The sequence below is a fragment of the Ambystoma mexicanum genome, chromosome 1q (genome assembly GCF_040938575.1).
Source record: "Ambystoma mexicanum isolate Mex_15411 chromosome 1q, UKY_AmexF1_1, whole genome shotgun sequence".
NCBI lineage: Eukaryota > Metazoa > Chordata > Amphibia > Caudata > Ambystomatidae > Ambystoma > Ambystoma mexicanum.
In genome coordinates, this window is record NC_090922.1 from 809,721,355 (window position 1) to 809,748,179 (window position 26,825).

General features: G+C 45.9%; 1 protein-coding gene across 3 annotated transcripts in view; it reads right to left on the minus strand.

The window, feature by feature from the left end:
• Window positions 1-26,825, minus strand: part of NPL (N-acetylneuraminate pyruvate lyase) — a 643,702-nt gene that overhangs the window by 484,499 nt on the left and 132,378 nt on the right. For 2 of the 3 annotated variants that reach the window (XM_069641412.1, XM_069641411.1), the window contains exon 2: window positions 19,173-19,327. The exons of the other annotated variant lie outside the window; for it this stretch is intronic. The gene's annotated coding sequence lies outside the window, so the exon portion shown is untranslated. The remainder of the gene's footprint in view (window positions 1-19,172; window positions 19,328-26,825) is intronic. 3 annotated transcript variants of the gene reach the window in all.

Consider the following 26,825-nt stretch of genomic DNA (forward strand, 5'->3'; position numbering starts at 1 on the left):
CCCCGTGAAATCCCCCGAGGGGAAGAAAAAGGGGGGGCAGGGCGTCATCGTAGATTCAGCTTCAACCTCGGAGGAGGAACTGGTCGAGGTCTTAAGCCACGGCCTCGGCGTGGAAGAAGACCGGCCCGTCGGGATGGATCCCGACGCAGGTGACGACGACATCGTCGAGGGTACCGACGGGGCCCCTGATCGCCTGTCGGATTCCCCTGTGCCAGCACCGCAAGACAACTCGGCGGCCATTTTGTTGGCTATACAGTCCTTATGCTCAGAGATAAGGACGAGACTACCGTTGCCGACGGAGGAACCTCTCCCGTCGGGGGACCCAGAACCGGGACCTTCTGGTGTTCCCCCTACCAAGAAAAGAAGGATCCACCCTCCACCTCCTTTTCAGCCGTCGCGCCCCGTCCAGCCCTCCTCCCCGTCCACCCGAGGGGATGATACGGGGACTGACACGGCAGCGACGGGTACGGACGACGAGGATGTACCGTCGTCGCCTCCCACCAGGGCTTCTCCGCCCGACGAGATTGGATCATTCCACTCCATGATCGCCAGGGCATCCGAGCTTTTCCAAATCTGCCCTGAGGAGAAGAAGGAAGGTTTCCTTTATCAGCGGCGCGAGGCCAAGAGGAAGACGGTCCTCGCAGTGCCTCTATTGGACGACATTTGGGATGAGGGCCTCACCCTCCTCAAGAACCCTTCCACGACGCCAGCTAGAAGAGACCGGTACGAGAAGAAGTACCGGGTCCCGGACACGGCCCCCCTGTGCCTCTGGGCGCAGCCTACCCCGGACTCCGTCGTCTCCGCGCCAGCCAGGAAGAAAGCGGGGGGGGTGCGGCCTCCACATCGACTTCCCCACCGGACGGCGAGGGAAAGAAATTGGACGCCATGGGACGCAGAGTCATCTCGTCTGCAGCGACGACGATTAAAGCGGCCAACGCCTTGGCTATCGTGGCCCGCTACGACAGGGAGCTCTGGTACAAACTGGCTCCCCTGCTGGACTTCCTGCCGGACGACAAGAGGGCATAGGCCCTGGAGATCCTGCAGGAAGGTGAGGTGGCTTCGGACCACGCCATTACCGTTGCGACGGACATCGCCGACACTGGGTTCCGCCAGTTGGGCAACGGCGTTTGCCTTAGGCGGCGTGGATGGCTCAAGGCTACGGACTTCCGTCAAGACGTTCAGACCAGAGTCCTGGACATGCCCTTCGATGGGAACAACCTGTTTGGGAAAACAGTGGACGATTCCCTTCAGGCCATTAAAGCGGACACTGAGACGGCCCGAGGTATGGATAATGACAGCTCCATCATGCGTGATCATATAACGTGATTCCATTTGCTATACTTTCTTCCCTATTAACGCAAGTGCTGTGTTTCAGGGAGATGACGAAGCTTTCACCACAATCACATCTCATTTAGATGATGCAGATGTAAAGGAATCGTTGAAAAGTCGATGAAATGTGATCATATTTAGATTTTCCTTGATTCTTTTGGACAATGCATCATTTGCGGTTATCTCTTTATATGTACCTGTGCGTTCGACCCCAAGTGTGTGTTATGTTTCCAATATTGAAAACCATACTAATCCAAGAACTGTGTTTCAGGGAGACGACGGAGCTTCCACCACAATCACAACATCTCATTTAGATGATGCAGATGTAAAGGAATCGTTGAAATAAGTCGATGAAATGTGATCATATTTGGATTTTCCTCGATTCTTTTGGACAATGCATCATTTGTGGTTATCTCTTTATATGTACCTGTGCCGTCGACCCCAAGTGTGTGTTGTGTTTCCAATATTGAAAAGCATACTAATGCAAGTACTGTGTTTCAGGGAGATGCGGATGCCTCCTCTCCAATACAACCATTCATGGCAGTCCATGCAGAGCCAGAGGTATGGATACTGACAGTTTCATAGAAATAGATCATTACTGGTCGAATACTTGTCATTTGATTGTTGCACACAATGTTTAAATCGTGTTTGGCTATTGAGATGTACCTGTGTGTTCGTCCTCACGTGTGTTTTATGCTAACAATATTTTGATACATAGTAATGAAAGTACTATGTTTCAGGGAGACGATGGAGCCTCATTCCGTGCCATCTATGCGGATACAGAAAATATAGTCGTTGCAGCGCAAGAGGAAGGGAGGACATGCGGAAACGAATCGGAGCTACAGCGTGCAGATGTTGAAGGTCGAGTCAAAAAAGTTGCAAAGAAAAAAAACAAAAAAGGTTAGTTACAAACAGTTCATAACTTTCAAAAAATGTTTGTGCTGGGGACTATTTTATGTTTTTTTCCAGTCAATTCTACTACACTCCATCTTGTGTTTAAACTGAACATCCCTTTTCCAATCTCTCCTCCAGTTACCCGTGGGTGTCAGAACTATACACACACAGACAGTGAAGCGAATGAGAGATGTGGCTTGCCAGACTGTGTACACTATGGAGGAACTATTAATTGAGGCGAGGCGTGTTCAGGCTCGAGATGCTCATGTCCAATGGCCAGAACATGAATGAAATGTGTTTGGAGACTACACCAAAGTTGCATTGGACCATAGCTACAGTGCGACCGCACCACCAGAAGAAGATGTTATTGAATGTATTGAAGATAGCTCTGAAGTGGTTGCAGATCAATTTACACAATCTACACCCGCCAAAAATTTGCCACCAAAAAACCTGTCGACATTGTTGTGTTCTCCCATCAATGTTGAAGTAATAGATGTTGAAATGACAGAGAATGAACCAGCCGCAGCATCCATAGACGCATCAGAACTTGATATCAGCGATATTACTTTCCAATGTGTTGAAATCTCCACAACGTCAAAGGCCGAAACAACGTTGACGCAGGATGACAGTCTAATGAAAGAGAGCAAATACATTGTATTCGACAGTTGTTTGATGGAAATTATAAGTATGCTGAAATGTGTGCATTCCATTAGAGGGAAAGTATGGGGGAAGCCATTGATTAATGTGACTCGTCAAATAAAAGGCAGTAACGTCAAAATAAATGCCGCCTGTAGATTAAATCATAGGTTCTCATGGTCTGCACAACCGATGCTGGGGAAACTGCCAGCAGGCAATCTACTGTGTGCAGCTGCATCACTTTTTAGTGGCTCCAGTTTTAGAAAGTTAGAGGCTTTCTTTCAGTTTGTGGGACTCCATTTCATTTCTAAAGCGCTGTACTACATATACCAACGTGATTATCTGTTTCCGGCCATTAGTGATGCTTGGAAAATTGAACAATTGTCTCCAGCAAGTACATTCGAAGGCAAACGATTCAGGCTAGCCGGCGATGGACAGTGCGACAGCCCTGGATTTTCTGCCAAGTACTGCACTTACCACTTCCAGGACATGGATAGTAAGAAAATTGTGAGTTCGGTGGTCGTGCAGGTAACACAATGTACATCCTCAGTGGCCATGGAGAAAGTAGGTTTTATAAAATCAGTGGAATATCTACAATCGAGGGGAATGCACATCGACCTCATAGCCACGGACAGACACGTTTCAATTACCAAGACAATGAGAGAGCAGTTCCCACATATTAAACATCAATTTGACGTTTGGCATCTTGCTAAATCAATCAATAAGAAAATCTCGGCTGCAGGGAAAAAAAAAGGTTTTGAAAGTATTTTGCAGTGGTCACATTCTATCACCAACCATCTTTGGTGGAGCTCAAAAACTTGTCAGGGGTCAGTGGAAATACTACTTGAAAAATGGCGGTCACTGATGCACCACTGTACCAACGTTCACCACTGGACAGCAAATGAACATTTCCACCAATGTGAACATGGCCCTTTGTCCCCAGAGGAGGCACAGAAGAAGAAGTGGTTGATTCCATCTTCACCGACACACAAAGCCATTGAGAAGATTGTTTTCGACAAAACTATCAAGAGATTTGAGAGGACTGACAGAATTCTGTCACACAGGAGATTTGGAGGCATTCCACAATATGTGCCTAAAGTACAGGCCAAAGCGCTTGCATTTTAGCTTTCGGGGCATGAAACATCGCACTCTACTAGCGGTCTTGGCCCATAAGAGCAATGTCGGACGTGAACAATCTAGGACTAGGGGTAAAGTAAGGATGCCTCGCTACACTAAGGTGTTTTCAAAACGAAGTAAGCAATGGGTGATCAAACCAGTCTATGATGAAATGCAGTTCGACTTTGTGAAAGGCCTTATTGTTGCTGTGTTAGAGAAGCACAGATATGGAATTTTGGACGTTTCTGTGCAGAGCAGTGATCCATTGCCACCGAACATTGCGACTGTGCCATGCCCACCCGATTGTGAAGTACAAATCCCGGTTTAAATAATTGCAATACGATTGTCTTTTTGTAAATAAATGTTATTGTACAGTGTACCTGTAAACCTAACCCCTACCTTCACCATCATGGGTGGCGAACAAGCTGGGTGTCATCTTTGAATTTTCTCTATTCACCTCACATATGTGTATGTATATATTTTTCTCATGTCTCATCTCATGTAAATGTAAATGCTGCGCACTGTTAACGGAGCGGAGGCTTGCTTATTGCAAATAATAAAACAAACAAACAATAAATCTCACTTTTAACTCTACTCCTGTGGTACTTTATACTTTCCCTGACCTTCCGCCAAAAATTAAATGTCTCAATTTGGGCTGCAAAGCTCGCAGACAACGGGGACAAAATTGGGGCACTTAGAACGCGCCAGCCAAGCGGGCCGTGGCATTTGGGAGAGAAGCCAGTTCGCATTTGCACATTGAGGCGCACTACATAGACGGATTCTAAACTTCAAGTTCTCACAGATGCCTATACTACATGATGTTGCAAATAAAGAATGCGAAGGACAGCGCCCAGATGAGGCCCACAAGTCGCACTGGAAGTATAAGGGTCTATTGTTTTTTGACCTTGAGACAGGGACCATGCCAAAAGAACTACATTTGAAGGGAGTGCGCAATAACGTAAGAGACGATTAGGCAGAGAATTCAGAAAGTAGACAGAGTTTCATTTTAGGTCAGTATACGAAAAATCGTTGTCAAGAGCACGGTCCGTTTTACAGACTGCATTACGAAGAGACACAATGGAAGTTTCAAATATAATGTAAGTAAATCTTTACACGCTTTTATACCGGAATGAGGATTTAATGAATGGATGCATGAATAAATGAATGAATGAAGAGCTAGGAAAAGCAAGTAAAACTGTTCGTAGTGGGCACATGGGCATGCAGGTCCACTGGTCTCACCGATCTCTGTCCTTGGCCCCGCCACTTTTCCCTGCACGGTCTACCTGCACTACGGGACTGTCTCTGTATCCTTCAGCCCCTTCTCCCGGCATTTACCTTGCACTTGCCGCCAGCTGGCCCTATTATTTAATTTGTATTCAACTAACCATGTACAGCCCTTCCCCATGCGCGATCAGAAAGACACCTGGCCTAGTAGGATCGTTGTCTGTCTGCCCTTGTTCCCCATCTACCTCGTCACGCCTAGAAACTCTTGAGTATAGGCGCGTTACAAATGCCATATCATATATCATATCATTCCTCACGCATGTAGACTAACTGTCGTTTATCATTGTGTGTTGGACTCGATTTATCTCATTACTTTTCGCATTGATTTTAGAGACGAAGATACTCCATTGAACTATCCTTGCAAGCAAATAGTTTCTGATCGGCCGTAATAAATAAAATGAGTAATATTAATGAAGTTCAGCTAGCGAGACTAATTATCATTTTTTTGTTTTCATAACAGGTATTTGATCCCATTCTGCCACTGCCATCTGTTTGAGACACCGGCGGATGGATTATTCAGCAGACACCTGCAGCTTCGTGTCAACAACTGGAGCACGATCACCATATTATGGGACGATCGCCAAGGGCCCACATGCCCTTACGCTGTACTAGTGGGTAGAAGCAACATAACAACCTTTAGGCTGGACTAGTGCCTAGTTGATGGAACAGCCTTGTGGTTCACCGTGCTTCCAAAGTGATTCTTTTTACGAAAATGAACACCCTGTGTACCATAAAGGAACATCGCGTGACTCAAGATGAAACGGAGCAGTTATTGCGGATACAGATAAAAGAAAATAAATGGCTTCCGGAGTTGATATGGAAATTGCTGAATATTCTCTAAACATTTAATGTCAAATAAATGTACTTTACCAAATGTACCGTGTTGCGGTTTCATTTTAAAGTACAGTTTCATATTCCGAATTGTGGCGCGCTGTGTTGTGAGTTGATCTGTGTTGGTTTCCGGGTTCTGTGTGGAGTCACGCAGAAGACGACTGGGCGCGTTTGCCTACGCAGCACAGTAGCGTCACAGGGAGAGGCGGGGAATATGAATGTTTTGAAAATGTCAGGCTCAGGGGCGGAGGAATTGATTTAGTGCCGCAAAAGCAGGTCAGCCAGGGCGATCGGGGAAAAGATAGGATTATCAGAAAATGGCGGCTCCCTGGTGCTTGTTTTCACGTGCGTTTAATGGACGAAAACTCGGGTAAGGTCCATAGGAAAGTTTTCTAAAATCGAGCCACTTAGGCTTAAAAAAACATGGCCGACCCGTAGGGACAATAACATTTTTTACTAGACCATGCCTTTAATGTCGAAAAAAACCCTTTAGCTGGGTGTGCGCAATCCTTATCTGTATTATCTGTATAATTCTCAGTTTAAATAGGCTGCAGCCGTGTGGAGAGTTAGGTGATTTTCCGCTATCACCTACAAATGATTAGACAACACAAGATGCTATCTTCACTGACTGCGCTCAAACCTTACTAGAAATATCCGCCACACATTTGTAGTCACACAGTAGCACTAAGTGAGTGCTCAGATTATTTAATGGTTGTTGCTCTAAAGGGTGTGATTAGGAACACAACATTATTTACATCAGTAATTGAGACATATTCCTTATAATAGGTAGGTAGAGTTAATTATTGACCATGCCACGCCAACACGTGTTTCAACCTTCCAAGGTCGTCCTCGGGGCGCAAAAAAACCTTTTGGATTTTACTCTAACACATAACCTTTTTTTTTTCAATGGGAACTATTATTCGCAAACCAAAGACAAAGCCATGGAGGCAAAATATGCGCCATCATTAGCAAACCTTTTTATGGCATTGGGGGCGTGGCTACGAGGGCCATGTAGGAGGACGCGATCTGCAGGAGCTCCCGAGATCCTGAAATGATCCTGGCGAAATAGTGCATAACAACGTGCCTATGACTGCTGAAAACACACATGCCGGTGTGTGAACGGTCTGACTGCGTTTGGCGAACTTTTGGAAGGCGTGGGAGGAACGGTGGTGGAGTTTTGTGCGAAAAAGATAAGGAGCGCCGGAGACGGAAGACAAAACAAAATGGCCGATCAACGACCGGAACAAAGGAAGGAGCAGGCCGCACGGTGGTCGGGCGATAGAAGCGTACTGTGTGCGCATTTGTAACTTGTGCAGAACGCAGGTCCTCTGGGTCATGTCTAATAGAACAGTGAGACCGAAGGCGAAGCAGCCCACCTTTGACGACTTCGCCAAGACATCCCCCGGCCCAGAAAATTCCAAGAGTAAGGATAAGTCGCCTACAGGCGGCATGCCTGCGACGGGTAATAACCAAGAGGTCCTGGCTGCGATTGCGGACTTGAAGGCGACCTGGGAAGCTAAGCTTGAACTGGCCGTAACTGAGCTGAAAACGGCATTGGACCTTAAGGTCGGTGAGGTGCAAGAGGAGGTGAATTTACTCCAGGCAGGACGTCAGGTCCTTGGCGGAGCGCACTGAGACCCACGAGAAAGAGGTGAGCCCGAACACCGCGGATTGTGCCTCCCATAAGCCGAATTGCATGCCATGGTGCAGAGAGTGGGCAACCTGGAGAGCAGGGCAGAGGAGGCAGAAGGACGCGCCCGACGGAAAAACATTCGCATCGTGGGCCTGCCAGAAGGATCGGAGGGCCACGATCCTACGGAGTTCATCGAATCTATGCTGTTGCAGGAGATACCCAGAGGAGCCTTATCTCAAGGATTCGCGGTGGAACGTGCGCATAGAGCCCTAACAAGGAGGCCGCCGCTGGGAAACCCGCCTAGGCCAGTAATTGCCAAAATCCTTAATTACCAGGACCGGGAGAGGATACTAGAACACTTCTGCAAGGGAGGAACGATTGCACGAGGAGCGGCAAACATAACGGCCTACCCGGACTATACCCTGACTGTGCAGCGTAGCCGCATGAACTTTGGGAGGGTAAAGCGGAGATTGAGAGAGGCGGGCCATAAATACATGTTGTTGTATCCGGCGAAATTGAAAGTTTTTCATAAACACAACACTTTGTTTTTTGAGACTCCGGAGGACGCCATGGGATGGTCCGACGCGCAGGGATGTCCCCAGGAGCCTGACGTTCGGACGGGAAGAGGACAAGGAGGAGATAAGTAGTGCACAAGGAGGGTGCTACAAGATGGCGCGGAATAGATCTCTGGGACTTGATTATAGTCATTTGCGCGGCCTTAGGCAGAGAAGGTCAGACTTTTGCACAAGATATTATGAGCACTGTGACTATTGCTGTATTTACAGGAGCCTTGCAGAGCGGATCTCTTTACCCACTTAGTAACTTTAGTTAAGTGGCCATTAGGGCGACTTCACCCTACTGAGCTCTGGGCATTGTTTGGTGCTTGCAGGGCTAGATGTGGGGGTGCCTGAGTTCCGAGGATGGAGCTGGGCAGCAGTTGGGTTGTGTGGTGTTGGGGAAGGAATGGGTAGAGGATGGGGAGGGAAGTGGGGAGTTTGGGGTGTGTATAGTTATGGGGAGTTCGAGTTTGTACAAGAGGCTACAAGAAAAAGCCAGAGGGCTGTATCTGTATTGCGTGGGCAGGTGGGATTTGTTGCACAGAAGGGGGGAGGATACTTGTGAGCTATGGGGGATCTTAAGATCGTAACGTGGAATGTCAGGGGACTCAATAGTTACCTAAAGAGGAACAAGGTCATGATGTATTTGAAAAGACTGAAGATTGATATTGCACTGTTGCAAGAGACGCATCTGACTCGGCAAAAGTTGGAACTGGTAGGGAAGAAGTGGAGAGGTACTGTAGTGGGCTCTTCGTATTCTGCCTACGCTAGGGGAGTGTTGGTCTGGGTGGCACCGCACGTTCCGCTCCAACTTACACAAGAGGTGGTGGATACGGAGGGGAGGATGGTCATATTGAAGGCACTGATGGAGAATAGGGAGGTGTGCATTGTAAATACGTATGCCCCCAATCAAAATACGGCGGCATATTTTAGGACTCTGTACCAACCTGGGTGCGTGTGTGGGTGGGGCGGTTGTTTGGGGAAGGGATTTTAATTGCGTGCTGAACCCCAGGGTAGACAGATCTGATGATAAGATTGATAGGCCCACCCCAGCGGCCAGGGCATTGCAGACACTGCTCGACGACTTCGGGCTGGCAGATGTTTGGAGGCTGAAACATCCTAATGAGGAACAGTACTCGCATTACTCAGCCCCGCAACAACTGCACACGAGACTATTTTTTTGCCACGCCAGATGTGGTGATAGAGACCACCCAAATAGACTAGAAAGCAAGGGTCCTGTCGGACCACTCGTCTCTGGTCCTGGATTGGCAGTACTGCCGCCCCAGAGCGCGGATACCGACGTGGCGCCTCCGGGCTGAGGCGTTCAAGGATCCGGTCTTTAGAGAGGATATCAGGGATGAGATCACACATTATTTCGAGAACGCTGGCAGTGTGGATTCGGCGGGCACGCTCTGGGAAGCCTTTAAGGTGGTATTGCGGGGTGCTGCCATTGCTAAATCAAAGGGCCTGCACGGTGGGGTCCTAATGGAGTTAGGGGCAGCTGAGGATGAACTGGAACGGGAACTCAATAGGGGAGGGGGGGATGCAGAGCTAGTAACCAAACTACAGCAGCGGTGTGCGGAACTTTGGGAAAGGCTCTGCAACCTTAACTATAAGTAATATGTTGAGAGACAGCATGCAGGGGGGGGGGGGGATAAAACGGGCCGTCTCTTGGCTTGGTTATACAAGAGCGAAACCCCTAGGCCCCCGATTAGGACGATAACCAGAGAGGATGGAGAGGTAGCGGACACCCAAAAAGGAGTCAATGAGGCATTCTTAGATTTTTACAGGGCACTATATGAGGACAAAGGGGGGGGGGCAACCGAGAGGAGATAAGAGAAACTTTAAGAGATATGGGATTACCTAAGATCAGTGCCGTAGAAAGGGAGGAGCTGGATGCACCGATTACTTTAGAAGAATTGGAGGAGGTGGTGAAGCAGCTGCCCACCAGCAAGACCCCGGGTGCGGACGGACTCCCTAGCAAATTTTATAAAGCATATAGAGAGGAGGTACTCCCTCCCCCCCTCTGCCCCCCCCCATGCTGGAAATGCTCAATGAATCGTTTGAGGTGGGCCGGCTGCCAGAATCGCTTAGAGAAGCGATAATAATACTGCTCCCTAAGCCCAACAAACCAGGGCATAGCTGCGGCTCCTATAGGCCCTAGTCAATGTTGAACCAGGACAGCAAGATATTGACGGCGGTCCTGGCCAATAGGTTGCGTAGAGTTTAGTAAATTGATACATCCGGACCAGACAGGTTATGTCCCCAACAGAAATATAACCCACAACCATAGGCGACTCCACCGGGTGATTGAAGGGGGGAGCAAGAGCGAGGGTGAAATGGCGGTTGTGTCCCTAGATGCAGTCAAAGCTTTCGACTCAGTGAGGTGGCCGTGGCTGCTGGAGGCCCTGAGGGAATACGGGATGGGGCCGGGCTATGTTAGGTGGGCGAAGTTGTTGTACAGTGAGCCGCTGGCTAGGGTACGTACAGGAGCGGTGATATCCGAGAGGTGGCAACTTAGCAGGGGCACCAGACAAGGGTGCCCCTGGTCCCCGATGTTATATATTCTGGCCCTGGAGCCCCTGGCAGTGTACCTTCGACAACAATATGACATGATAGGCATTGAGGTAGGGGGAGAGAAACACCTAATATCCCTGTATGCTGACGATTTGCTATTATATCTGAAATATCCGGAGGAAAATCTTCAATATATTCTGGAGATAATGGAAAGGTATGCAGAACTGTCTGGCATAGCGGTGAACCCCCAAAAATCGAGCATGTTCCCATTGGGTAGCTGCAGAGGAACCCCTCCGGAGTGGTTGCCAGCGTTGTCGATACCATGGGCGGTTGGCTCCTTCCGCTACCTCGGAATAGATGTGTATCACACGGTAGAGGAGGAACATTTGCATAACACCGAGGTGGCTGTGGGAAAAATCCGTATAAGTATGAGGTTTTGGGAGAAGTTGCCGCTGGCGATGATGGGACGGGGGGGGATGCTCAAAATGGTGGTCCTACCTAGGCTTACATTTTTTCAGCAATATTCCGTACATGATACCTAAGAAGTTTTTTGCCAAGCTGAATGGTATGTGCGGAGACTTCCTATGGCATGGCACTCGAAATAGAGTGGCGCTGTGGAAGTTGCAGAATTTCGATGAAAAAGGGGGTATTAAGCTGCCTAATTTTGAAGCCTATTATGTGGCTGGCCAGTTGCAATATGTGGTCAAATGGCTCTCTGATGAGGTAACTCCCGAATTTAGGCTGTTTGGACAGGACAGCACTCCGTTTTACCTGAAGGAAATTATTTGGCTGCCTAGTTCTGAAATGAAGGAGCGCCCGGGTATGATGTTGCTTGGGTGGAAAATGTGGCGTAGAGTATGTCGAATGATGGAGGACCCGTACCCGTGTTCCCCGCAGGTGCCGCTGGTGGCCTTGGCAGGGGCAGACAAACTACTAAGGATGATAATCAGGACCTATTGGGAGTCGGTCGGGCTGGTTACATTGGGGGATGTCTGGCAAGAGGGGGCCATTGAGGATTTTGAAGGACTAGGGGAAGAGGAGGGCTTGCATAGGGGCCAGTATGTCACGTATCTAAGGCTGGTGCAGAATACTCGTAAAATCTGGCCTGAGACTGTATTGGCGGAGGAGCCAAACGCCACTATGAGGACAATATATGACATATCAGAAGGAGGGCATGAGATCTCTAGATTGTATGAGATGGTGATGACCCGGGTAGGGAAGGAATTGACGCATTTGAGGCTGGATTGGGAAATGGAGGTGGGAGCACAGATGGAAGATGGGATGTGGGAGCGTGATATGGGATACCACAAGAAGGTGTCCAGAAATGCCAGATTACAACAAATACAGTTGTACATCACGCACAGAGCTTACATGACCCCGATGAGAATATCGAAGTTTGTAAATGCGGGACAACAAGCGTGCCCAAAATGTGATAAGGAAGATGCTGATATGACACATATGTTTTGGTCTTGGCCAGTGATTGAGAGTTTCTGGGGAGAAGTGGCGCAAAAACTAGCAGACAAAGGGGTCACGCTCACTATAGATACGGCCTGGGCCTGCCTGTTGGGAGGGTTTCCCAGACCACAGAAACTTAAACATGTTGGGAAATTGAAGGACTTGGCATATGTGCTCGCAAAACGAAGGATTGCCATGGGCTGGAAGCAGTGCCATAAGCCACGGGTGGAGGTATGGTGGCGGGATTTGCAAAAATGGGCGGAGGCTGAAACGGCGGTATGGCAGGAGGCATGTAGCATGTGTGGGGAAGAAGTGAGTACCCTGTTAGCATGGAGAGTATTAATAGCAGGACTGTTTGGAACAATAACAGATTCTGCAGTTTCAGAAGAAGGTGATACCCTGCCACACGCAACAGATACGGAATGAGAAGGATAAACAAGCTCTTGAGGGGGGAGGGATTGGGGGAGCAGTGGTCTTGACTAATTGATGTTCATGTGTTTTGTTGCAAATAACGCTTCCAGTTTGGTTTGTATTGTTTGTTTGTTTTAAAAATAATAAAAACCGTTTTAAAAAATAAAAAAAAAAAATGTTATGGCATTTTTCGAAGACAAATACATTTTCAACAATAACCCTTTCTTGTATCATATTACTATCTGGAGAATGTATATTGATGATGTTTTGGCTATTTGGTTAGGCAGCAGAAATGATGTTGAGGCATTCATGCATTACTTGAACCATAACACTTTTGGCATCAACTTTACGGGACACATATATGGAGCTGAAATCATGTTCTTAGACTTACAACTTAACATTATTGACAATAAGATTCAAACACGTACTTACAGGAAGGTCACTGCAGCGAACTCTTTATTTTACACGCAACTAGTAGCCACAGACAAAGTGTTATCAACAATATACCCAGAGGGGAATTCCTTAGATCAAGAAGGAACCTCATCAAAAACCTCAAACCATCTCTCTGCAAAGCAGACATCTGCCCCCCGAAGATCATCAAGGAGTGTGCTAACCTCCTAGCACCCGTGATTACTGCCTTCATTAACGCATCATTCCAAACAGGAACTGTCTCAAATAATCTCAAGGAAGCCTGAGTGCGGCCACTTCTAAAAAAAGGCCACACTAGACCCAACACAACCCAACAACTACAGACCGATAAGGACAGTCCCATTCCTCTTGAAAATCCTTGACAAAGCAGCTCACAACCAGATCCAATCATACATTGAAGCAAACTCCATACTAGGCAAAAGGCAATCTGGCTTCCGTGTTGGGCATGGAACAGAATCTGCCTTATTAGACCTAAAAAATAAAATCTTACAGATCATGGACAAAGGTAAACCTGCCCTGCTCCTTCTTCTCGACCTATCAGCAGCCTTTGATCTGGTAGATCACCAAACACTTACCACCCACCTCACTCACGCAGCCCACTTCTCTAAACAAGCAGCATCCTGGATCACATCCTTCCTCAAAGGAAGAGCCATGAAGGTCTATTCCAACACAGCTAACGCAGATCCTACTACTATACACTGCAGTGTCCCCCAAGGTTCATGCAGAGCCCCCACCCTCTACAATCTCTTCACTAAACCCCTCTTTGACCTACTCGACTCCATGGGTGTTGCATATACCAACTATGCAGACGACTCTCGTACTCTTACCTCTAACTGGACTCTATCACCAAGACACCACTGCGCTTGACAACATCTATGCTACAATCCAAGCATGGATGGCAATCAATGGCCTCTGTCTGAACGGGATAAGACCGAAATTCTCATCCTTGGGCAGAACAACACATTAAAGACACTAAGTCCCCAATACGCTAACTTCAACATAGACAACATAACCATCTCCGTATCATCCTCCGTGAAGACATTAGGTGTTCACATTGACGCCAAGTTATCCATAAACAAACAAGTCAGCGCCATAGCCTCAGCATCAGCCTTCAGCACTAAACTCAGCAATGCCATTAAACCCTAGATATCTGCCCCCAACCGCCTAGCCATAGCTAGAGCCACTATAGGCGCCAAACTCGATTATTGCAATGCTCTCCTAGCCGGCACCTCTGCCAAGAACATTCACAAACTACAAACCACACAAAACAATGCCATCAGAGCCGCTATGAGCATCCCCAGAAGAGACCATATATCCCAGGCCAGACATACAGCACAATGGCTTCAGGTCAAAGACCGTATCACTCTGAAAATCCTCACCATCACACACAGATGCATCAACAACACTGCTCCCACTTACCTATCTGAATCATTATCGAGATGCACTTCCACTCGCCCCACCAGAACTCAGTACACCAACCAGCTACACATTCCACGCATCAAGAGAGCCACAGCAGGAGGTCTAGGCTTCTCCTATATTGCACCAAAACTTTGGAACTCCCTCCCTGCCACCCTTGAAGCTGAAACTTCCATCTCCGTCTTCCGCAGCAACCTCAAGACCACCTTCCTCAACTAGCACTACGATTTCCTCCATTACCCCAGTCTTGTACATTGTAATATAAACAGAAATGTAATTTAACTATGTTGTTATATATATATATATATATATATTGCTCATACTATGTAACTAAGCTGTACACTGTAACAAGTGCCAGGATGTCCTCGGACTGATGTGCGCTATATAAATCCGAATAAAACAAACTGCAGTCAAGATGACATTTATCAAGCAGAATGTAAGTCAATTGGCATCAGATTTCAGGAAAGAGGGTACCCAATGCAGTTAATTAGGAAAACTACCGAATCCTTGAAAACAGTCGAGAGACCCAATTTACTCGTACAGAAGACTAAATTGGATCGGGCTACTTACCCAGCACGTCAATTTCATCATGAAATATTCGAAAGATTGCAAGTTTCTGTACTACATTTTACAAAAACATTGGCATATTCTACTTTTAGATTCAGACCTTATGCCTTTTATTACAGAATGACCTAACATTATCTTTACTAAAGCGACAACTTTGAGAAATCTCCTCAGCCCCTCTTTTCTCAAATCTGAGCCAAGTAGACAGGCTAATTGGCTTTCAGCAGGTACTAAACCAGAAGGCTTCCACAAATGTGGTTCATGTAACTTCTGTCAATATGCATTATCACCTACAAAGGTTTTCAAATGTCACGCAGGGTTACAAGTTAAAATCAAAGATTTCATTAACTGTCGCTCAAAATATGTAATCTATGGTATACAGTGTGTTTGCAAGAAAATATATATCGGAAGTACCATCCGGGAAGTGCAAATAAGAATCCGTGAACATCTCACCAACCTTAACAGTCAAGACATCAGACTACCCTTTGCCAGTCATTGGCAGACATTTCATCAACTGGATAATCGTAAGGACATTAGATTCATTGGACTACAACAGATAAAAGCACATCCAAGAGGTGGTGACAGAATTGATGCTACGGCAACAGGAGGCACAAACGATATGCAAATTACGCAGTCTTTCCCTTGGACTCAATCAGGAGCATGAGCGCAATGTATTTTTATAACTACTATGTATATATTACTACCTCTTCCGAAAAAATGCTTGAGTAAAAACTGTAATCCAAATTAAATCTATACTCTTTTATGTACAGCAAATAATATCAGAATCTTCAAGACAACTGCTGTCACTCTTTATATAATAACTGTATTTGATATGAATATTTCAAAATCTGTTGTGATGTAGTACCACTGCTTTTATATTTTCACCCAGAGACAGTACTTTGGGACGTGTATGAGGGTTTATGTATTATCAGACTCCATGATTATCTTTAAGATATGACAGCATACGCAATCTCTAGTATCATTTTCAAAACCCGGGCCTTAGTATTGTATTAGCACCATCAGTGCACTTGTAGACACTACACTGAGAGAACAAATGGAGAACGCATTATTTTTAAAATATTCGCAAGCATTGTATAATGCTAGGCAAAGAATTTCATGAGACGGGCCACTTGACCAGTATATCTCTTTATCCGGAATGGCCGGCATCTGTAACCGATGCTCGCATACATTTGAATGAGGAAGAATAACTGTACAAATATCAGGGATAACTTTAACGCAACCATTCTAGTTGGGAACTTCGAGCAAACATTGTAATTTAAAAATTGCTCATACGACATTAACCTTCTGGAAACGTTAGTAGTTGCCTAGCAACCAGTACCAAGTCAGCTGACCAGAGGTAAACTCTAGACTCCATAAAAACCGGCATCCTTAGCTGATGCATCTGCGGTGCCCGACGTAGTTCACCTTTGAGCGAATAACTACAGCACAACTATTCCAGTTGGCAATCCAAGCAAAATCTGTAATTTACTAACTACCAATACGATAGACTACAACTCTCATGACAGGAAACGCCAGTGGTTGCCAAGCCACCGGTACCACGTGTCAAGTCACCTGACCAGAAGTAAATTCTAGGTTCTATAGAAACCGGCTTCCTTACCTGATGCATTCGCTGTGCCCGACGGCATTTGCCATTGAGCGGAAAACCTAAAGGATTCTGTATAATCGCAATAATGCGACCCAATTGGTAAGCGAAAATTTATTTGAACTTGATATTAGCTTTTTTCTAAGAATCTGTTTAATCTGTACAATCAAACAAACACATGCATTTACATAGTACCGGGGTATATTTGTTTATTCTAGTTAACTACTAATCAAGTAGATTGAAGACCTGAGTGCTATTTTCCAAACATTAGTGTTTGCCGTCACCTTGATCTGGAAGTATCAGGTAAACTATGAACTCAGTATCTGTTTAAGGACAATCCTAGTCATATGTATATACCATTCAAGTAACAAGGACCGCAACTCACAGCAGCTTACATTTATTACTTTCGTGTTTCTCCTTTTTTTTTATCACCACAGCAAATAAGCATCAGTATACGGCCTAGACAGTAGAAAGTAAGAAAGGAAAGAGGCAAAATACTGAGGGTGCTGCAGAAGCACAGCTTTCCATCAAGCACGAACCCCCAAAAATCATTAACATAGGTAACTATAATCTTCCAACCCTTCCAAATTCCAAATGTTACTGTGCTCTGAAAAATGTATTAATAACCTTTTCAGATAAGAGTACATCTGCTTATATACTTCACAGAGAAGATATAACTAGGCAATTGTTATCCACTATACCGTACAAACTGAATTATTAACCCAAGATTTATAGTGTTCTACTGTTTATAATGTGATTTAATAACCCTGTTATGTTTTACCTCAACCTAATTACTTCTCTTCTTTTTTGTTCTCGTCTTCCCTTCCCTCTACCTGTTCTATTGATTTTCTTTTTCCGTTACAACAAAAACAGCGGATGGTGCTACCACACAAAAAACTACTTAAATTATGGACTGAAAGATTATGGTTTCTAAAAAAAGTCTAATATAAAGACAACCTATAATCTGAAATGGAATTGTTGGTATAACAAGGTTTTTTTTTTTTACGCCCCGAGGACGACCTTGGGAGGTTGAAACACGTGTTGGCGTGGCGTGGTCAATAATTAACTCTACCTACCTATTATAAGGAATATGTCTCAATTACTGATGTAAATAATGTTATGTGTTCCTAATCACACCCTTTAGAGCAACAACCATTAAATAAACTGAGCACCCACTTAGTGCTACTATGTGACTACAAGTGTGTGGCGGATATTTCTAATAAGGTTTGAGCGCAGTCAGTGAGGATAGCATCTTGTGTTGTCTAGGTTTTAGAGCAAGGACTGCTATATTTTGGATTATAGACGAGCATCCTAGTTTAGTTAGTTGGGAAGGGAACTCCCTTTTAGTAGTAGTGTGAGGGAGGCGTTTTCTTTTAATTTCAATTAAAACTACATAGAAACATTTTGTGTGGTCCGGGTCCTACTTCTGGCTTGCCACAGAATTGGCCGTTAAGAGAATCCTTTCTGGCAGGGGTCTGCAACCTTTGGCTCTCCAGATGTATTGGACTACACATCCCATCAGCCCTGTCCAGCATAGTCAATGGTGAGGGAATCATGGGAGTTGTAGTTCACAAGTTAGTTCAAAATAACTGGAGAGCCACAGGTTGCAGACTGCTGTTTTATGGGGAAGAAGCGTTTTCATTTATTTCAGGAAATTTCAGTATTGAGTGATCCATGTATGGTTGTTATAAAGAAGAACCCTGCCCTGCCAGGCACTGCATGGCTGGAACTGGACTGCCTTGGACCACACAAACACGTCCAACCTCTTTGATTTACTGGCAGGGGAAGTTAGGAAAAGCATTAGGCCTTCAACAGGCACATAACGCCTAGCCCTCCCACCCCCCAGGCTTACAGGAGGGAGATTAGCTGATAGGAACTGCAGATCAGCATGTGCTGGCTTAGCTTCCTTGCCATATGACCCACAACAGATGCAGAGGAAAGCCTGCCCCGCATCGATAACATGGAGTTGCAGAGCCCCAGACCAAAGGTCGATCAGGACCTCAGATTTTGCATTTGACTGGAAGAGGTCAGTGACCTTGGGCCCTTCTTGGCTATCATGTGGTGAGTGACATTTCTAGGTTTGCCAGACAGTGGTTGGGTTTGAAATAAAAACTGTTTTCACAAGTCTAGATTGCAGCAAGTACTGGTTTGTTATTAAATACACAATATTCTCTAGCTCTGCAATCCTCATTCCATGTGGGTTCACTGGACACTTCTCCGAAATACACCACACTTTAGGAAACCAATGGCAGATCCCAAGGAATCATCCATCCATCAGCCAATATAGAACCTAATGTACCCAAGAAAGATACTAGAGAACAAAGTCATAATGCCAATCCAGGAGTTTTTGGAAGTCAATGTTATACTGTGATCAGGGTTCCGATTTGCCAGAGGAACAGAACCTGCCCCTAAGGTTATTAGAAAAGACCACTTTAACACATTTCTAATATTTTCTGACCTTTCATGCGCATACAGTGAGCCGGTTAATTTAACTCACCCGTCTAGACAAATGGATGAGGATATCTGGCACAGCAGTGAAAAGGATCAGCGGTGCTCTCGCAGAATGCAGACAAGAGGTTCACAATGTTCTTCAAAGCTCAGCATCAAAAAGATGAGGTGAAGTACTTTCAGGGACGTTCCTCCTCTTTACTGCTGTTTAGCGAAAGATACAAAATGATGTATTTGGAAATTTAAAAAGACTTCACAGTACATGCAATTAATTGCAAGTACAGTACATTTCATCCTTAAATTTCTACAATTATTTAAGATGAGCAGTTTCATAAATTACAAACCTTCAATGTTTCACCACTTTGTCATAGCAATAACCAAATGGCACAAAAATGCCCGGCGGTCAGACTTCGTCAATACAAAATAAACAATGTTATCAACAGATGCCTGCCTATTTTAGAACAACTTACCATTTAGTTCAAATGAACAAAGCCAACAAACCACATTTCCAATCAAATCCCGTGCCCATGAATTGCCCCATTAGGACGTAATTCATTCCAAACATTGTGCTCATCAAAAAATACATCAAAGAGTCTGTCCATCACCCAGGATCCTCCTCTCACCCACTTAATCAGGACATACATATTGCCTAGCCATTTTAACTGAGATATTCTCATGTATGGCTCAGCATCCTGGTGCTTAAATACAAACTAGCGGTAACACCCGGACTAGCAGTAACACCCGACGTTGCACGCATCAGTAGCTGACATACACAAGGCTATAGCAGACCCCCATGTTCATGGTTGTGTCATAACTTTCTATTTATGAAAAAAAAAATAATAAAATAATCGCAAAATCATCAATTTCCCGAAATCGCCCATACTGATAGCACAGGGCCCTGCTCCACCCCTGTGCAGGGCGAATGTGTGGGGTTGGTCAAATTTCACTATCGCCAGTACACCTCAGACTGGTATGCCGTCCTTGGGCCAAAGTCTCAGCCCACTAACTGTTATAAGGCTGGAGCCAACCCCGAACATAAATATTTATACATTATTCCAACTGCAGACTCCGGTCCGCTCCTCTCTGCTATCCTCCACCATCTCACAGCAATGTCCCTTTTGCCCCACACCAAGGCAACATCATTATCACATTGAGAGCCTTCCATGTCAACCTGAATGCCCAATAGAGCCCCCTTCGGTTGCAGCCTCAGTGACTAGCACATGACATGAAGAGCATCTGAAATGTCATTCCAGTAAAGTTGGATATTTGGACACGCCTCAATCATATCAAGAAAGGCGTAAAGGCGATTTCTACACTTTGGACACCCTAGCAACTGCTTTCCCCCCCCCCCATCTTGCTCAGCGTTTCTGTGTACAGTCTTAACATTTTAACCAGGAGCAGCCTTCAGCTTGTAGCCATCGCCCTGCGACAAACAAAGCCTCCATCCGATACCATTCATCCCGGTCACGCATATCTTTCTTTCAGAAGGCCTGGAGTTTCAGCAGGTGTACGACTGACAAATCACTCTAGCCGTTGTAGAAATAGATTTTACCTTGGCAAAAGCTGGTTTCACAAAAGCAAAATACCACCTGCAATTATGTTAAGGATTTGCATTGACCCTTTTGTATCATACCCCCAGCTTCTGAAGAACCAACAACTAATGTCAGGGAGTCTTTGGACTACTGGGAGTGCAGTGTTCCCCCACAGAAGGGCAGGGGCTTCAACTCCCCTGCCCAATCAGATTCAGAATGTCTCCTGAAGTCTGCGTCACAAGTAGTCTGGCAGACTAAAAGGTCATACAGCCCTGGTCGCGCGTTTTAAGGTGGTGATATGGGGACCATTCCTCATTAGGCAAATCACTGTCATTCAGTACAGCATAGATGCACTTGTTGGCAACAGATGAGGGCAGTAATAAACAAGGAGACTGGAAAACACTAGTCAGTATTCCAAAAACTAAGGCTACCCTGGGGATCTTGTTTTGCCACAGACATACATGAATTCCCACTCAAATCCACGCTCCAACCCCAGGAAAGACCGGAGGCTGGCCCGGCCTCCCCTCAGGAGTACCCAAAGGTAGGGAAAGCACTGGGCCGGTCAAGGGGACTGTGAGGGAGCTGAAGGAGCTCATGGAAACATACTGAAAAGCCAAAGGGGGTAATAAAGAGAATATACACAATATAATATGAACTTTATAAATCCAAAACGAACATCCCGAAGCGCCCAAGGCTGTGAGAAAGAGAAGATACAATTGAATACAAACTTTATGAAAACACCCCAAAGATTACAAGGGGATGAAAAGGGAAACAAAAAAATAAACACAAACTTTTAAAATCCAATACGAACATCCTGAAGTGCATGACTGAGTGAGAGAGAGACTATACAATATAATTAGAATAGTGTGAAGCAGATAAACAAGTCCCGAGGGTCACAAAGAAATAACAAAAGAGGCAAAGAGACAGATACAAACATTGGGAGTACACCTAGAGGGGACTATACCAGGCAGGGGAGTATACCAGGTTTGTCCAAGTGGACACTAGGTAACGAAAGGACAAAGAGCCCACCAAGTCAAAAGGAACAGGGTCTGGGAAAAGGAGAACAAGCAAAGCCCACCAGTGGAATACATAAGGGTCAAGTACCCATCTAAATACAGGAAGAGTTATAACCAGCAGGCTGAAGCCCATAACACTAGGATCTCTGAAGTTGAAGGTTGTGGTAATCTAGTCTGGCAGGTGCGTGAACCAGACTTGTCGCTGAAAATGGGGAACCGGGTTATCTTCAAGTTGGGTGAAAAGTGAACATTGTACTGTATACATTCTTTAGCAAAAGAACTGCACTTCGGTATCAACATCCAGAATGGGAGAGGTCTACTTCTGGAATTTAGAAGACACCCATTTTCCTTTGGTTTAGACTGAACGTTTAAGGGACGGAAATTAGTTTAAGACACAGGTCGGTGGACATTTTTGTTTGACGGACATCCTGACCGGGTCGAAAGTATTCTTTTGTTGAGGCAGGGCAATTCCTCATAGTAGTTAGGGACAGTTGGGCCTTTTCCTAAACCATTTTCCCTTTCTTTAAGACAAATAATTTTTAACCCAAAACAAACATACCACCTGTGTCTCATTCATCTCCTTCTGCACCCTTACAGATAGCATATTGCGAAGCCTGTAAAACATAATCCCACTATGGGAATGATACACTGATTATGGCCAGCTACTCGTGATTTATGTGGTAGGGACGCCCAATTCCTCACATTCCCCATGAAACTTTCTACCAGTTCAGAAAGTTCCCTTGATGGCTTGCCACATTTATGTACATCAAGGAGGTCATCGCCACCTATAGGCAAACATTTATGGTAACTGGACCAGTTCCCTCCAATCAGATGCTGGGCCAGCTTTGCCAAATTGATACCCTGACAACTCTGGTTCCCATATTGATGTCAATGACACTCTGGAGCAACTCTGTGCCTACCCAGATAATTAAGGTTATCAGCGTGCAGAGAGATCTTATCTTGGTTTCCACTTAGTCCTCAAGAAGCAACAAGAACTAGGTCCCACCAGATCAATTCAGTGTAATGCTCAATTACCTGTGATAAAGGATTGGTAAAGCGAGTTTGTGTGGTGCCCCTTTCAAAAGGAAAATCCTTGGAGACATGACCATTGACTTCCACTTCACTAGAACTGGAGTGATGCCTGCCCCCCTCTTATTAGATCCTTCCCTAAACTACCCTTTGATAAAGCACCTGCCTTGGCCCAACTGGGCCTTCTCGATCCATCCTGTTCGGTTTTTCCACCAAGGCCCAGTTCTCTACTCTCCTCCAACCTCCTCCTTCTGGTGTTCTACTTCACCAACCACCTCTTTCTGATGTGCTCTTCCACCAACCTCCAAATGTCCTACCACCTTCTCACCCTCCAGTCTCCAACATTCAATGCATGCTCTCAGCGCTCACAAATCGCCTCTTGCTTTTTTGTACCATCTCCATGCATCAACCTCCTTCCTCCAAACTCCCACATCAACTGAATGGGAGCCTAGGTTTATATAAGGAGCCGTTCCTTTCCTCTGGGCTAACAGGTTGGGCATGCTACAGGGAATGCTCGCCTGTGGCAGACGCATACTGCTGCGTCCCTCGTGGGACAACCTGCGGATGCTAAACCACCTTTTATATGTGTATTCTAGTGGCACATGGTGCTGCCGGCAGTTTGCAAATCAGCTTTGAGGCATGGGGTTCGCAGATTGTGCGGGGCAGCACTGCCAACGGTTACCGAACACGCTCTGACCACGTGACGCCACTCGACTCTCTCCCTAGACTTCTGGTCAGCATAATAGGGATTTGGTTGGAAACTGAATTGTACAAAGTCAAGAGTGTTCTGCCCCGGGTATGTTGGGATTGGCAGTGCCAAGTATTAAGCTCAGCACACTTTAGAATGGGGGTTTAGGTGGTACAACTGCCCCTTGCTCTCCAACAAGGCACAAGGAAGGTTGACCAGGGGATCCTTCCAATACTAACCCTGGTCCCATCATACTCTGGTTTGGGAAAGTACCCAGCCCCATGGGACAGATCCCTTCAGGACCACTACAATTTGACAGGGGTACCTCTTAAGACGCCCCGAAACAACACTATTTCCAAAAAATACACCATGGCGTTTTTAGGACTCAACATAAAGGTTGGAATATTAAGACGTGACAAGGGAAGTGTCCTGGCCCATTCCAAGAACTGGGAATAAGGAAACCTAGCCTACTAGGACCCTCACGCCAATGTTGCAAGCTTCCTGGAGGAGGCAAAGAGTGGAATTCCCAGAGTCCTCTACCCATTCCAAGGATACATTATTTTTGTCTCAGTTCACCTCTCACTTTACAGTCTCGATTAATGCATTAACTAGAGTATAAAATTGGTTCCCAACTGCTTCAAGGTAGACTAAGACCTGGGATACATAGGAGCTTCAAGCGGGAAACAGATCAGTCACCCCCCACTGTGTGCTCATTTAGCATGGCATTGATCACACTCTGCAACTGAAATTGCAAATTATGACTCACCACATTGAAGAAGTCTGGTTTCACTACCCAGGCGTCAGCAGGAGAGCTTGGCAAAAGAGAAGAGAACTGAACGCAAGCCAGCGTGGGCCTGCTTATGGACGGAGGGACACAGCAGAGTTCAAAATGGCTGACAGGTCACAAAGTCTCAGCAGACCACATCTGTGGCACATTGCCAATCAAACCCAAAGGCTGAAGGGAGGAGCTGCGAAGTGAGGCGCTTGGAGCTGAATGGCCCAGGAGTACTCAAAAGGCCACGAGAGTAGAGGAGGGTACGGTAGCTAAATAGCTTAGGAGCAGTGAGTATGCAAAGCGTGTAGTGGCCCTGGAAAGCAGAGAAAGTCCAGAGAGCTGAATGACCCAAGAGCTCTGGGAATGTACTCCAAGTCAAATCCCAACTTTTCACATAAGACCTGGATCCTCTTCTTTCGGGTCAACCATTGAACTCATTGGGCGCCAGTGTTCTATGGATCTACCTAGCGCAGAGACTTGTCACAAGTTCCCCAGTGACCCACAGACTCTCCAATGGCTTACGTCTCGCAGGTTCTCTTGCAGCGTCTCACCTGTGCTTAGCCGCTTATGCCCCAGTGTCTGTAACAGCATCTCACTAGCTCCTCAATTGCTAGTGTCTCACAACATCTCTCCAGAAGCTTGCAACTCACAACGTCTCTTGCACCTTCTCATCAGCGCTTCAGCAACTTGTGCCTTTTAGCCTCTCGTGACATGTCAGCACCTCAGTAGAAACTTTGACCTCAAAGCGCCCCATCAGCTTTGGCCTCACAGCATCTCTTGTGGTTTCTCAGCACTTCCAGAATCAGCTTGGACACAGCAGCATCTCCTGGCTCGTCACCAGTATCCCAGAAATCTGTGCCTCGGTCACCTCAGCCCTTCAACTGCAGCTTGGACACTGCTGCATTACTTGCCAGTGCGACTTCCTCTGGCCATCTACTATCGCATACAATTCTGGCTTGTTAAAACGGTCTCATCGTCCACACTTGCAAGCAACAGGACCTCTGGCCTCATAGCCACCTACTTTCTGACTTTGCTGTAGATCACCATCTTCCCTTCAGATGCAACCCTCTCACACATGCAGATTCTTCCTACAGGGCCTCGCCCAGGCACTCATCAGCTCATAATAGACAGGAAGATAAAAACATTTGATGTCAGTCAGCCTTCTACTCAAGTTAACTTCAGTTAATTTCCCATGATGTTTTGGATGTACCCATTCTCAGTAAGGGCATATTAGTTTTGCCCATTCTTTGGCTTGTTCTCTATGTTGGTTACCTTTGTGTCTGTGTTAGCGCCCGATGCCTGCAGGCTTTTGGCGCTTTAGAAATAAATAAATAAGACGTAGCATTAAGATAGAATTTCAGAATTCGCCCTGTAGACAGATTCGGAGAGGCCACCCTGTTCTGTTTAACAGAAACTGATGTTATCTATCAAGGCAGTGTAACTGAGCAGTAAGGCTTAGATTTGGAGAGTGTTGGGGTGGTAAAGGGTTCAGTTAAGCACACATACAGCACTCTTAATAAGTTGACAGAAAGCATAAAAAGACTAACCTTTAAAAGGCCTTGAAAAAAACTATTTGCAATGAAAATATCAGCTAAGTAAAACTACCAAACATACAATATAAACATATGTACATCCACACCATGGGGTCATCTTGTTAAAGAGCACCAACACATTACTTTTTAGACAGTTAGATCACATACAAGTAAGAACACTAGAAAACTGTACATGTTATAAAGCAAGTGAAGAAACAAAGGTAAGTAGTAATACACCAGTTAGAATCTGGTACATAATGGAAGAACAATAAAACACTATTAGACTGCCTTATATAAATAAGGCCCTATTAATTAAAAAGCCCTTCCCTGAAAAAGGAGATGGGGCCAAGTCCCAAAGGGAGACCTTTTTGTAGAGTTGGGAGTCCTAAGAAGGCAAAAACAAGTGTTGGCAAAAATATGTAGTTGCAAGTGTACCCAGAATTGTAGAATAAAGCAAGCAAAGTTCTTTAGATGTCCTCTCCCAATCCCACTACCTTGGGGGATGCCAAGGGGAGGATCCTTGTTCAGCAAGGCCCCGGTCACAACCAATCAAAGGTGATGTAGTGTTATGACTTTGCGCCCGTTAAAAACGATTGAAAGAGGCGTATAGAATAGGAATGTACCTGCTTTACTCAGATTCTGTCAGCAATCACTTCTGAGGCTTCTGAATCTGGTGGACCCACTTGCTTTGTGCATTGGTTCTGTTGAACGGGGTCTAGGGTCACTGGTGCAAAGGTCACTTTGGGCCTCAGGATGGCTCCGGCTGGTCGGTGGTACCAAGCTCTGGTTCCTGTGACTGAACAGCTGGACGACCTTCACAGAAAGAGAAGACCACCACCAAGATATGGACGACCACCACATACCCTTGGGGCTCGATGCAGGTGGGAGAATGCGGCGATCAATACCATGAAGTACCCTAGGAGGGAGCTAGTATGTCCACAGGGTGGTCCTGGGTCACAACAGTTTCCAAGTGCAGAATCCTTGAGCAGGTGTCTACACGTTGTCCCCATCAGTCCAGGGTGTGAAATGCCAATGGGGGCCTCAGGAGATCAGGCAAAAGAGCAGGGCTTCGCCAGGACTATGCTGGAGGAAACACTGGTTGGCTGCAACGACGATCCACAGGTCTTAAA